The sequence below is a fragment of the Crinia signifera genome, chromosome 2 (assembly GCF_055691185.1).
Source record: "Crinia signifera chromosome 2, ASM5569118v1, whole genome shotgun sequence".
NCBI classification, from domain to species: domain Eukaryota; kingdom Metazoa; phylum Chordata; class Amphibia; order Anura; family Myobatrachidae; genus Crinia; species Crinia signifera.
Window position 1 is genome coordinate 396,852,334 of NC_139218.1, and position 12,794 is coordinate 396,865,127.

General features: G+C 48.6%; 1 long non-coding RNA gene across 1 annotated transcript; it reads right to left on the bottom strand.

Moving 5' to 3' along the window:
* Positions 1-228: 228 nt before the first annotated feature.
* LOC146058288 (uncharacterized) lies at positions 229-9,083 on the bottom strand. The gene is made up of 3 exons (XR_014469846.1): positions 8,987-9,083; positions 8,782-8,889; positions 229-818 (listed from the first exon to the last, which is right to left on the bottom strand). It is a non-coding gene; the product is annotated as an uncharacterized LOC146058288 (long non-coding RNA).
* Positions 9,084-12,794: the final 3,711 nt, after the last annotated feature.

Consider the following 12,794-nt stretch of genomic DNA (forward strand, 5'->3'; position numbering starts at 1 on the left):
GTTACATGTGAGAAATGTAAAATTGAGATGTTTGTGTATGTGGGTGAACACATACATTGGACTGTTTGGCCCATGTGTACTAGGAAGAGCTTTCCATAGTGTTTAGTACTCCTTGCAAAATGTCACCATAATTTCTGTGTATGTGCTGGGGGTCAATAAAGGCTAATAACGAAGATGTCTTTTGAAAACTTATTTACTTGTGGATTGACAATTTGTTAGCATATACGTAAAAACACATAATTTGCCCCCACGCTTCGAAGCCCCTGACCCCTTTACATTGGGGGTTTCTTTGTGGGTTTGGCGGGTCAACCGCCGTGGTGGTGAAGGGAGGGGAGTTGACACTGGCGTTGTGCTGCTGCTCTGGGAGGTAGGGCTTTGCTGCTGTGCCAACAAATTCCGCTCTCTAAAGGAGACGGAAATGTCCTCAAGTATGCGGGTGTGGCTGGTTTGCTGCTGGCATAAAGCCTCCATTAGGGACACCATGCGGTTTTGATAAGTGGCCTGCTCCAGCCGCATTGCCGCCACAGATTTTAACAAGGCGCGGTTGTCCTTATGAAGGAGTGCCTGGGTCCGTGCAATGCGTCCAGTTTCTACATATATGTTTTCGAGATGAGCAGCTTGCCGTTTGAAAGTCGCCTCGCAGCGGGCTTGATGGGCAGCCCAACTCAGAAAGAAATCCGCAGCAACACCACCAGCCGGCGGTTCGGGGCTGAAAGTCAGCTGGGGACTATGTGGCATTCGCCTGGGTCGGGGAGATGGGGTGTGTTCCCGCAATGGCCACGCATCCTCTTCTGCCTCAGGCTCCGGATTGGCACCACCTATACAAATGACAAAGATAACATTAGTGTTACAACATTTGCAGTGTCCAGTCTTACAAAAGCAAGATCACTTGACTATAAATCAACTATGTAAGGATAATTATGTTAGTGCTCCAATATGTTACAATGCTAATGAAGCCTATGATGTCAAGGAATTCAATAACATCCGAGATGTGATAATAGCACCTACATCTGTTGTATTTGTACACATTGCACAATGCACTCACACTACTTAAACTTTCCACACAATGTCAATATGGTCAATTATGATGTGGGGACAATACTACATTTCATTACAAATGTATTCCCCCCCCCCCCAAAATTTGCTTTCCTTTTAAAGGTGTTGATAATTGGTTTACTGTGAGTGTGGGTCCACAAACATTGATATGGGTTAATGACCATTAAAAAGGGGCTGTGGGAAAAGGTCCTTATAGGTTTGACGGGCCATTAACAAATAATGGGTAATTAGCCAAGCAGAATTATGGTCAGGTATGGAAACATGCTGTGCTGCGGCCTGAGTCCATATACCATTTGTACTGTCCAAATTGTGTGTGTGTTACCGTTGCATAATGCCTATTACTGTGTTATGATGGGAGTTCACATTTGTCAACAACATGGCTAAAAGCATGTGCAGTGCAGGTGGGCCAGATGTAACATGTGCAGAGAAAGAGACATTTGACTTTGGTGTGTTGAAGCATAAATGTAAAGGGCCGTGTTTATGACATTAAAATGATTCTTTAGCCTACACATGAATTGTAACACATACACAAATGACAAATGTTTGTATCCATGTTACATCTGCCCCACCTGCACTGCACATGGGTTGGGAATTTGCTAATGTGACATTTTTGTGTGCTGTGGGCAGAATAGTGTCTGTCCAGTTATAAGGATGGATCATCCAAACACCACATGAAGCACTCACACAGTGAACCATAAATGTATGTGATTTAACCTGTGATTCCAAAAAATAAAAAATAAAGTCATGCACACCATTCATACACATTCAATGAGCAGGTCACATGTTCAATAAAAACTACAGGCAGTGGCTATAATGCTGACAACACTGTATGGCAAATGGCTGAAATTAGGATGAAAAGCAGTAACCTTCACCACTTTCACACTAATGAATAAATGATGGCAGCTGCTGCACTGATGAGCTCTGCAAACAAGGGTGTGTCAAATTAGGAGTGGACAAGCAGTAATTAGTAGTGAAGGTTATGAGCAACGATTATGTTATTTGCTGTAAAGGGTTATAAGTTGGTTACACACTTTTAGATGGTATTTTTGATGTAAATGTTGTGAAATAAATCTGCAAAAGTCATGTAGGTAATTACAAGGGCCGAAATGGTGGCAAACGGTTGGAAAGAGGGATGAGTCTGCCAAATTTGTTCCTACATTAGGATATATGCCATTTGTCACATTGTTATGGTATAGGTTGAGCATTTAATTTATTGTAGTACTTTTGATCCAGAAATGCTACCATAAGGCTCATGTATTTTGTACACAACAGATACATCAGACAGAATATCTGTGTGTGTGTATGCACCTATATTGTGCGCACATTACATACTTGCCGACTTCTCTTGTGCCCTTTCCGGGAGAGCCTGCAGCAAGTTACAAAAAGTAGGGGGCGTGGTCATCGAGCTTGATGTAAATGGGGCGGGGCCAGGGGCGGAGCTAACCAAATTACATTTCGAGTCACATTTTATATCCTTCCTCCTCGCTCGACGCTTACTCCCTGCAGCTTTATAAAAAATAATAGTTTCCTTTCCTCCTGCACCCTCATCATTATTCCTCTCCCCCCTCCCTATTGCTTCATAAATATGATATAAAGCAGTGGGGAGGGGGGAGAGGAACAATTTTGATGAAGCTGCGCTGCTGCAGCAGCAGCGTGGTGGAGGTCTGAAGGGGGAGGGAGACAGAGCCTAAGGAACGTTAGTAAATAAAACAGCAGGGACGCCAGGGAGCTGAGTGGGAGAAGCAGAAGGCAGCACCGTAGCAGCCAACCTCTAGCTTACTCACCATCTCTTCTGTGGTGCTGCCTTCTACTGCTCGTCTGCTCCTGCTCCCAAGGCTGCCCCGTACTGTGCTGCTGCTGCGGCCAGCGATACCACAGCACAGAATCCCCGCCGGCATTATTAGGACAGCCGTGCAACGTCAGTCATCTGCTACTACACTTTGTGACTTGCGCATGCGCAGTCACTGGTTTTCGCCGAGTAGCTGAAAAAACGGGAGGATCCTATATATTCCCGGGAGACCGGGAGAAAGGACCAAAAAGCGGGACCCTCCCGCTGAATGCGGGAGGGTTGGCAAGTATGGCACATTAGCACAACCATACAATAACACCAGGTGACAACATTGGCCACTACAGGAGGGGCATAATGTTATGTCCATGCACTTCCCTAGTGATGTATGATTACCATCACCTGTGCTGAAGTAGCGAGATCATACATTTTGGACTTGAATACAGCTTTAAACATACATGAGATGGGAGTGCAGGAATGAAGCATTGTGTATCTGTAAGCCCCAGGAGTGGACCAGCGCACACAGGGTTAATCCTGTGTGCAGCCAGTGACTGACCGGCAAGGAGGACTGCTGATTGGAGGAGAGAAGGAGGAAGAGGAGACCCGGAAGGAGGAGGATGGGCCAGCTGAGGAGAAGGCATGGTGCCCCAGCGTGAAGTGTGGGTGAAGGAGGAGAGGGAGCAGCAGCGAGTGTCTGGCAGCGCAGAGAGAAGCGCCCGCCGCTGCCAGGAGAGGTAGCCGGAGAAGCGGGTGACGTCAGCGGTGACCCCCGCCGACCTCCGGGAGCAGAGAGGAGACGCGGCGCATCTGGACTGCCGCAGACGGGCAGCCCAGTACAGCGCGGGAGACCGTGACCCCCGCTGACCTCCACACACACACGCCGGTTACTGGCGAAGCGGCGCTACAGAGCGCGCGACCCCCACGATCCCACAGACACACGGGGAGCAGCCTGGAGGCGCCCGACCCCAGCATTCAAAGGGGGACAGAATCAGCATGCAGGAGCGTGCTGCCCCAGAATAAGAGAGGCCGCACAGAAGGCGGTGACCCCCGCTGACCCCAGCTGACCCCACTGCTACTATCTGGGGAATACTCCTGAAGTCCCTACGCGCCAGCAGCACCTAAGAGAAGGAGTGAGAGGGGGCCAGCCGCCCGGAGTGACCCACACCAGCGACAGCCTGTGACTACTAACTGTAAGTCTGCCCTTGAGGCTATAATAGCGTGATCCCTGCACACAGAGGGTGTCCTCACCAACACTGCCCCTGTAACCTGTTAGGCTGCCTGGCCCATTAACTGACCTATGCGGGATCTGCCATGCCACTTTAGCTGATCTAGCCATACAGCGTTACTGGACCCCTAAACCCCTTTATGCTTTGTCCCGGCAAGGAAACGAGCTACTATAAGGGCCGCGGAGGCCTCCTTGCCATATGGCCAACTAACTGTCTCAGTGAGGGAGAAGGACTTCGCTAGAGCGATACTGCCACCCAGTGACTCATGCACTAAAGTGCATCCTCCTATAGAATATACCGGAACAGAAGTTAATTACTCTAAGTCCTATGCATAGGCCCGTATCGGGACTGACCGGTCTTAGCAATAGAAAGTGTACCCGGGTACGTAAGATTAAATATGTATTATTGTGACGTAATGTGCTAAAGTTATTCGTTAATGCAATTCCATAGTCTTGGTGTGGTACGTCACCGTGGTTCATGCATTATTGAGTGTGTTAATGTTTTTTGTATAGATTAAGGTATATTGCCTTTATTGTATTATGATGTTGCGGAAATATTGTTAAGTCATTACGTGAAAGAGGTTGACGGTCGCAGTGACCGGTTGTAGAATAAAAGGTCAACCTAATCCTGTTGTCGATTGTCCTGTGTCCATTCCTGCATCATGAGAAGACTCCAGACTTAAACCCGTGGGATCGGGGAAGCACGACCCCCACCGCATCCATAAGGTAACCCCCCTTCAGGTGTTTACAATTCAGTGGCGTCACGAACAGGATTAGTCAACGCGGAGTATAATCCGATACCAGGATGGACGCAGTACAGGTCGGAGGTGGACAACCGCCCGTCGTGGCCCCCAGCGGCGATCAACAGGTGGCCGCCCCAGTGGTAATACCTGCACCCGCAATGGCACCTCACGCTCCCATTACACTACCCTACTACTTCGGGGCCCCATGGATGCTGACATACAGTGGGGACCCCAACAAGGGTGCCACATTCACGGCCTTCAAGAACCAGATGAAGTCCATGGCCCAACTCTACACCCCGAGAGAAGAGCAGAGGGTACAGATCCTCATCGGCCAACTCACGGGCTCCGCCCTCAGCGAGGTCGAATCGTGGGCGGACGACCAAAAGACAGACACCGAACAAATCTTGAACCGGCTGGCCACGATCTTTGAGACCGCCACCCTCCCAGAGTTGAAGATGCAACTCTACGGTCGGAAACAGCGACCAGGCGAAACCCTCCGGGACTTCGCCCTTAGCCTACAGAAGGCCCTGAAGCTCATCCAAGCGGCCGACAAAGATGAGGTTCGTAACAGTGACGAGGCTCTCACTCTCCAGTTCGTGGAGGGAGCGTCGAACCCCATCATCAAGACCCAGCTACGAATCCTAAAGATGCAGATGCCGGGAAAGTCCTTTGCCGACTTTAAGAACACCGCCATCCTGACCATCGGGAATCACGCTGACCCCGAAGCAGAATATCCGGAGATGGCGGGGGATCGAGGATCTGTGGCCACGAGCTCTGAACAAGTCGGCCGATTAAAAGACCGGACCATCCAGAGTTGCCAACCGCCAGCGGGAAACGCAGACCAATCCCTCCAGCGCCAGGTGGAAGACCTGACCCTCGTGATGGCTGCAATGGAGCGAGACATACGCCAGCTGACACAGCAAACCGCGTCTAACCGCGGGGAGGCCAGATGGAAGACAGAAGGACAGCAGTCGAACCGGAATCGATGGGACCCACCACGAGAAGATAGGAGGCGAACCTCGGGGAGAACACCGGGAGTAGATTCAGACCCGGAGGAATGGTGGGCCCAATACGTAGGACGATGCCCGAGGATCAAAGTGGCGATCAACGGGATAGAGACAGTGGCCACGATCGACACCGGGTCACAAGTATCAATGATACAGTTACCCATTCTCCAAAAGTATTGGGGAAAAGAAGTACCATTTAGACAGCCCCCCACGGAAGTAAAAGTGGTCGCTGCCAACGGCCGAGAGGTCAACTGCAACGGGTACTGGGAAGCCGACCTGAAGATCGGACGAACACACTTACCCAAACAGGGGTATTTAGTGATCACCTGTGGGGAAGGAAGGGTTGCCCCCATCATCCTGGGGATGAACATACTAAGAAATTGCCCTGAAGAGCTGATCGCGGCATTAAAGCAAGAGCAAGTGAACCAAGATCAGGCTGGGGAGATCACCCTGCAACACATCATCTGCGCACAGGGGAGCCAGGTGGAGAAGAGGGCACCGACCGCACGTATCCAAGGAACGGTCAAGTGGTTTAATGTCCGAAAGGGATATGGCTTTGTTAACCGGAATGACACGAGAACTGATGTCTTTGTCCATCGGACGGCCATGAAGAGGAACTACCAAAGGAGGTTCCTGCACAGTATCAGAGAGGGCGAGGCGGTGGAGTTCGATGTGGTAGAAGAAGAAAAGGGTGCCAAAGCGGTGAACGTAACTGCCCCAGGTGGGGTGCCGGAAAAGGGAAACAGATTTGTCCCCGACAGGCGTCCTTACCGCAGGCGCTCTGACCGGTGTCGAGGTGGGCGCTACCGCACCAACGCCAATGCCCCCTCCCACTGGACTCTACACCCAGGGGAAACGGTGGAGGATGGCGGTGGGCAGATAGGAGCACCAATGTCCATCAGCCCAGTACCACGCCATCCACCCTCAGGAGTGAACACTGCCTCCGCCAATAGAGAAGAGAGGCCGGCTGCGGAAAAGGAATGGACACCCCTTGCCCCTATCGTTAACAGTCGTCTACGGCGTAAATTCCACCATACATGGGAGACCGAACCTTACATGGTCGTCAAGAACGCGGCGACAGCAATCAACGTCCACAGAAGCGGAGAACCGGACAGGACCCAACTGTGTTGTGGGTACGTTACCAGCCCGATACCAAGAATAAATTCCCAAGCCTCCAGGGCCTGTCAGTACTGTATATAAATATGTTCCACTGCTATTTAAAATGCTGTTCTAATGTTACATGTATATAAGTGTATATGTATATTGTTCATTTAATTGACACTGTTATAACTGCCGGTAGGTTGTTCTTCTTACTGAAAGTATGTGGACTGTGAAAGAGACTTTATTGATTCAGAACTTTTTGAACGGGTCGGACTTACGTCTCGGATAGCGTGGCGTGAGGACACGACCACGAGAAAGTAGGGGCGGATGTAAGCCCCAGGAGTGGACCAGCGCACACAGGGTTAATCCTGTGTGCAGCCAGTGACTGACCGGCAAGGAGGACTGCTGATTGGAGGAGAGAAGGAGGAAGAGGAGACCCGGAAGGAGGAGGATGGGCCAGCTGAGGAGAAGGCATGGTGCCCCAGCGTGAAGTGTGGGTGAAGGAGGAGAGGGAGCAGCAGCGAGTGTCTGGCAGCGCAGAGAGAAGCGCCCGCCGCTGCCAGGAGAGGTAGCCGGAGAAGCGGGTGACGTCAGCGGTGACCCCCGCCGACCTCCGGGAGCAGAGAGGAGACGCGGCGCATCTGGACTGCCGCAGACGGGCAGCCCAGTACAGCGCGGGAGACCGTGACCCCCGCTGACCTCCACACACACACGCCGGTTACTGGCGAAGCGGCGCTACAGAGCGCGCGACCCCCACGATCCCACAGACACACGGGGAGCAGCCTGGAGGCGCCCGACCCCAGCATTCAAAGGGGGACAGAATCAGCATGCAGGAGCGTGCTGCCCCAGAATAAGAGAGGCCGCACAGAAGGCGGTGACCCCCGCTGACCCCAGCTGACCCCACTGCTACTATCTGGGGAATACTCCTGAAGTCCCTACGCGCCAGCAGCACCTAAGAGAAGGAGTGAGAGGGGGCCAGCCGCCCGGAGTGACCCACACCAGCGACAGCCTGTGACTACTAACTGTAAGTCTGCCCTTGAGGCTATAATAGCGTGATCCCTGCACACAGAGGGTGTCCTCACCAACACTGCCCCTGTAACCTGTTAGGCTGCCTGGCCCATTAACTGACCTATGCGGGATCTGCCATGCCACTTTAGCTGATCTAGCCATACAGCGTTACTGGACCCCTAAACCCCTTTATGCTTTGTCCCGGCAAGGAAACGAGCTACTATAAGGGCCGCGGAGGCCTCCTTGCCATATGGCCAACTAACTGTCTCAGTGAGGGAGAAGGACTTCGCTAGAGCGATACTGCCACCCAGTGACTCATGCACTAAAGTGCATCCTCCTATAGAATATACCGGAACAGAAGTTAATTACTCTAAGTCCTATGCATAGGCCCGTATCGGGACTGACCGGTCTTAGCAATAGAAAGTGTACCCGGGTACGTAAGATTAAATATGTATTATTGTGACGTAATGTGCTAAAGTTATTCGTTAATGCAATTCCATAGTCTTGGTGTGGTACGTCACCGTGGTTCATGCATTATTGAGTGTGTTAATGTTTTTTGTATAGATTAAGGTATATTGCCTTTATTGTATTATGATGTTGCGGAAATATTGTTAAGTCATTACGTGAAAGAGGTTGACGGTCGCAGTGACCGGTTGTAGAATAAAAGGTCAACCTAATCCTGTTGTCGATTGTCCTGTGTCCATTCCTGCATCATGAGAAGACTCCAGACTTAAACCCGTGGGATCGGGGAAGCACGACCCCCACCGCATCCATAAGGTAACCCCCCTTCAGGTGTTTACATATCTCCTGGAGCGGGTAGTGTTATGTGGTATTTGCACCATTATATATTGTTACCTTCGTGGGTGTCTGCTTCTTGGGATCCTTGCCGTGGTGGGCTCATGACCGGTGCCCTGATGTTCATTGGGCCAAGTGTGGGAGATGATTCGGGCTCACATTCAGTTGCTACATAGGAAGCAAACATTGCACCACATAAAGCAACATAAAATACTTGTGTTATCACATGTAATTTGTATATTTAATAAATTTGGGATTAATTTACCTATAATTTCAACATCACTGTCCTGAGGGGCCACCGACACAGTAGCCGTTGCAGATGATTTCTGTGAATGGCGAGGAGCAGTAACAGTCCGTGATGCTGTGCATAGTGAACGAGAAAAATTGTCAGTCATGTGTTGATAAACAAACAATCCACACATCATATGTATGTATGTATGTATGTATGTATGTATGTATGTATGTACATACACACACACACAGAGAGAGAGATACACACACACACACACACATATATACACTTTCATAGCGACACACTTGATAGGACAACAATTTACCAATCTCCACATCGAAAAAATTCCCATGGCCCACTTCCAAATCATGGGATGACGTGAGCGAGTGCGATGCAGGATGGGATGCTGTATGGAGAATAAAGCAAACATAATTTACTATAGAGCAATAGAGCGCAAGAAAGAGAGAGAGAGAGATAGAATGAGCTGAGGGTGTCTATGTTGGTGTACGCACCTGTCTCCCCAACATCTGACGTCTCCAACTGGCGACGTTTGGCCTGAGTGGCCGTTGAGCGTCTTTGTGTCTTGGAGCTGGCCGACTGGGATGCAGCACAGGATGCTGTATGGAGAATAAAGCAAACATTATTTACTATAGAGCAATAGAGCAAGAGAAAGAGAGAGCGCAAGAAAGAGAGAGAGAGAGAGTGAGTGAGTGAGTGAGAGAGAGCGCAAGAGAGAGAGAGAGACAGAGCGCAAGAGAGAGACAGAGCGCATACCTGTATCATCATCAGATTCTGCCGAAGAGGACTGTTCTAAAATCCTTTTTGACCGTCGGACACTTGAATCCGCAGGGGATGTGTGCGGTTGCTTCTGTTTAGATAGTTTTTTTTCACTTGCAGCTGTGATGAGAAATACAGAAGCACAACACATCCGAATTAGCATCACAAGGAGCAACCACAATAAAAACAGAGAATAGCAACATCCAAACATAAACATCACACCTTAATTACAAGAGTAGTCCAGTAATGGTGGCACAATTGCAATTATTAATTAATTAATTGCAATTTCTGGGGAAATCACACAGCTGTTGCTATGGGATACCAAAACAAATGGTCGCACAACAATTACTGCTAACACATCTACAAACAAATAATTATAACACAATGAGGAAAAAACATAAGCGCAGCATCGGAAAATGCAGGAACACACATTATGAACAAATATGTGTACACATGTGAACCGGTTCCCAAATTCGACATAAACAGGATATGCTTGTCTGCTGATCGATTTAATCATAGAAGAGAACAAATTACAACATGTGGGGAAGCATTATTGTGGTTAGTCAACTTGAGTTTAACCCCACAAAAAAATTATTACAAGGAGTAGACCATGTGCACTGCTGGTGGGGCAGATGTTACTGGTGCAAAGAATGTTTGTGGTGTCAGTTTCATAAATTTGGTGCCGCCTTCATACTGTGTGATTTATGCTGACACAGCAATATAGATCTCACTTTGAAGTACCACAGTAAATTTATTTTTTTGCTGCACATGTGACATATGGCCCCCTGCAGTGCATATTGGTTTGATTATCTAACAAGTGTTTTGTCAGGTTACAGTGAAGTCAAATACCACTACCTTATTCAACACAAAGGGACCATTAACATGACTATGAGGTATTGTGCTTTGCAGTGTTTGTACAGACCTAACCTGTGCAATTGTGTTATAATGCTAACAGCCTGCGCTATACAGTAACCCACTACACAAAACATGTGTGCATGAAAAGTTTGAACCTTCACATGTCAACATACTGCATGTGTCGACCAAATGTCTTTACAATAAATACAACACCAAAAAAAAAGACCATGTGAGGTGTATTGCATGTTTACATGACACTGATGTCATGGGTGTGTGCCTCATTTGTGACTAAACAATGGCTGTTGGTCCAAAATGTGATGTGGCATCATAACTATGAGAAAATTACTGCACTGACCACTACTCACCAACATGTCGGCTATCTGTGTCAAACACACCAGGTGGGTTGGTCACTTCCTTCGGAATGAGAGTGGCCATTGCCCTCTCATAGTTCTTCCAATCAATTGGAGATGGGACATTGGGGCCAAATCGCCGGCGAAACTTGTCCTCCTTTGTGATTTTCTCTTTCACCAGCCGCCGAATGTCATAAAAACGCTTTTTGCAATTAGCAAAGTCACGGACAATGGTCCCATGTGCATTGACCGCCTCCACTACCTGCTTCCATATAGTGGCCTTCCGTGCTGCCGACACAGGTTTAAAGAATAGGGGCTCCTTATACTTTATAATGTTATGCACAAGGGCACTGCTCTCTGCTGGTGTGAACATTGGCATCTTCTTCAAAGTATTCTGTGAAGATGCCTTCTTCTTCCCCTTTTTAGAGGCAGCAGGGGTGTCAACAGCCACATCATCCTCATCATCATCATCCTCACCCTCACCTTCCTCAGCCACATATTCCTCCTCCTCCTCCTCCAGCTCCTCATCAGCCACCATCACATCAGGCACCTCCTCCACCTCACCCATGGAACTGTCACCACTCTCAGACATGACACAAAAAATTAAACACAAACAACACAAAACACACTCCTACTCCTTCCCTCAAACAAACACACACACACACACACACACACACACACACACAAACACACACACAAACACACACAAATATCGACTATAGGACAAAAAAAAAAAAACTAATGGGACAAACTTTGAAAAGGACAAGACAAACAATAGCACAAGACAACTTTCAGAACAATACACACTCAGAAATCACTTAGAAACAACTCACCAAAAAACACCAACCAAACTCTCCACTGCACCTCTCTCCTCCACACTCCAAACTACACCCACAACAAGTTTTGGCGCCTCCACGACTTATATATGGGTCTGAGAGCCCTCCCCAGTGTAAAAGAGATACACCAATCACGCTTGTACTTTCATTTTCGTAGTGAGCCATGTGGTTGAATATACGAAAATTCGTATTTCATTTCACGACAAAGTCGTGAAATAACTGGGTTTTCGGACAAAAAACGCTACGACATTCGTATTTCAGCTACGAATCTACGACATTACGAAAACATGCGTAAACCAACATACGAATGCCTACACCATCGGAAAATACGAATTTTACAAATACGACTTTGTAATAACTTACACTCCGGAACACGACTTTTTCAAGATCACTAGCATTCGTACACATTCGTATATCCTACGCATACAAATACGAATACGAATTTTTAGGGAATCCATTTTGGTAAATTTCCCCCATAACATGAGGGGGATTTATGATTGAAGAGACGGAGGGTGAGGAAGATTTGAAGTGTGTTTCTTGGATGGCAACAATGTGGGCTTTCAACTTAGCAAAATGGGTGAGGGCCAACCTGCGTTTATTTGGTGAGATTACATTAACCAATAGGCATTTCAGGTAAGTTACCCTTCAGCATAGACCAGCAATATATTAAGGAGAAAAGCATATAGGCCCCCATTTATCATTGATCGCATTTACAATGCGATCTGGGCGGAATATTACCGCCCAGGATCACATTGTAAAATGCGATAATTTCGCCCCAATGTATCATCTGGCAGGGCGCAGGGACAAGGCTTTGAAAGGAGCCCGTCCCTGCGAAGCCCTGACCCGGAAGCCGGGGGGTCTGCGCATGCGCGGTTATGCGCTGACCCCCCGTGACCCCACTGACCCACTGACCATAGGCTACAACGGGCTATCGCCACATTAGAATGGCAATAGCCCAGGGCTGCAATGCCGGGCTGCCCGATGTTGATACATCGGGCAGCTTCGCATCCCCCATAGAAACCG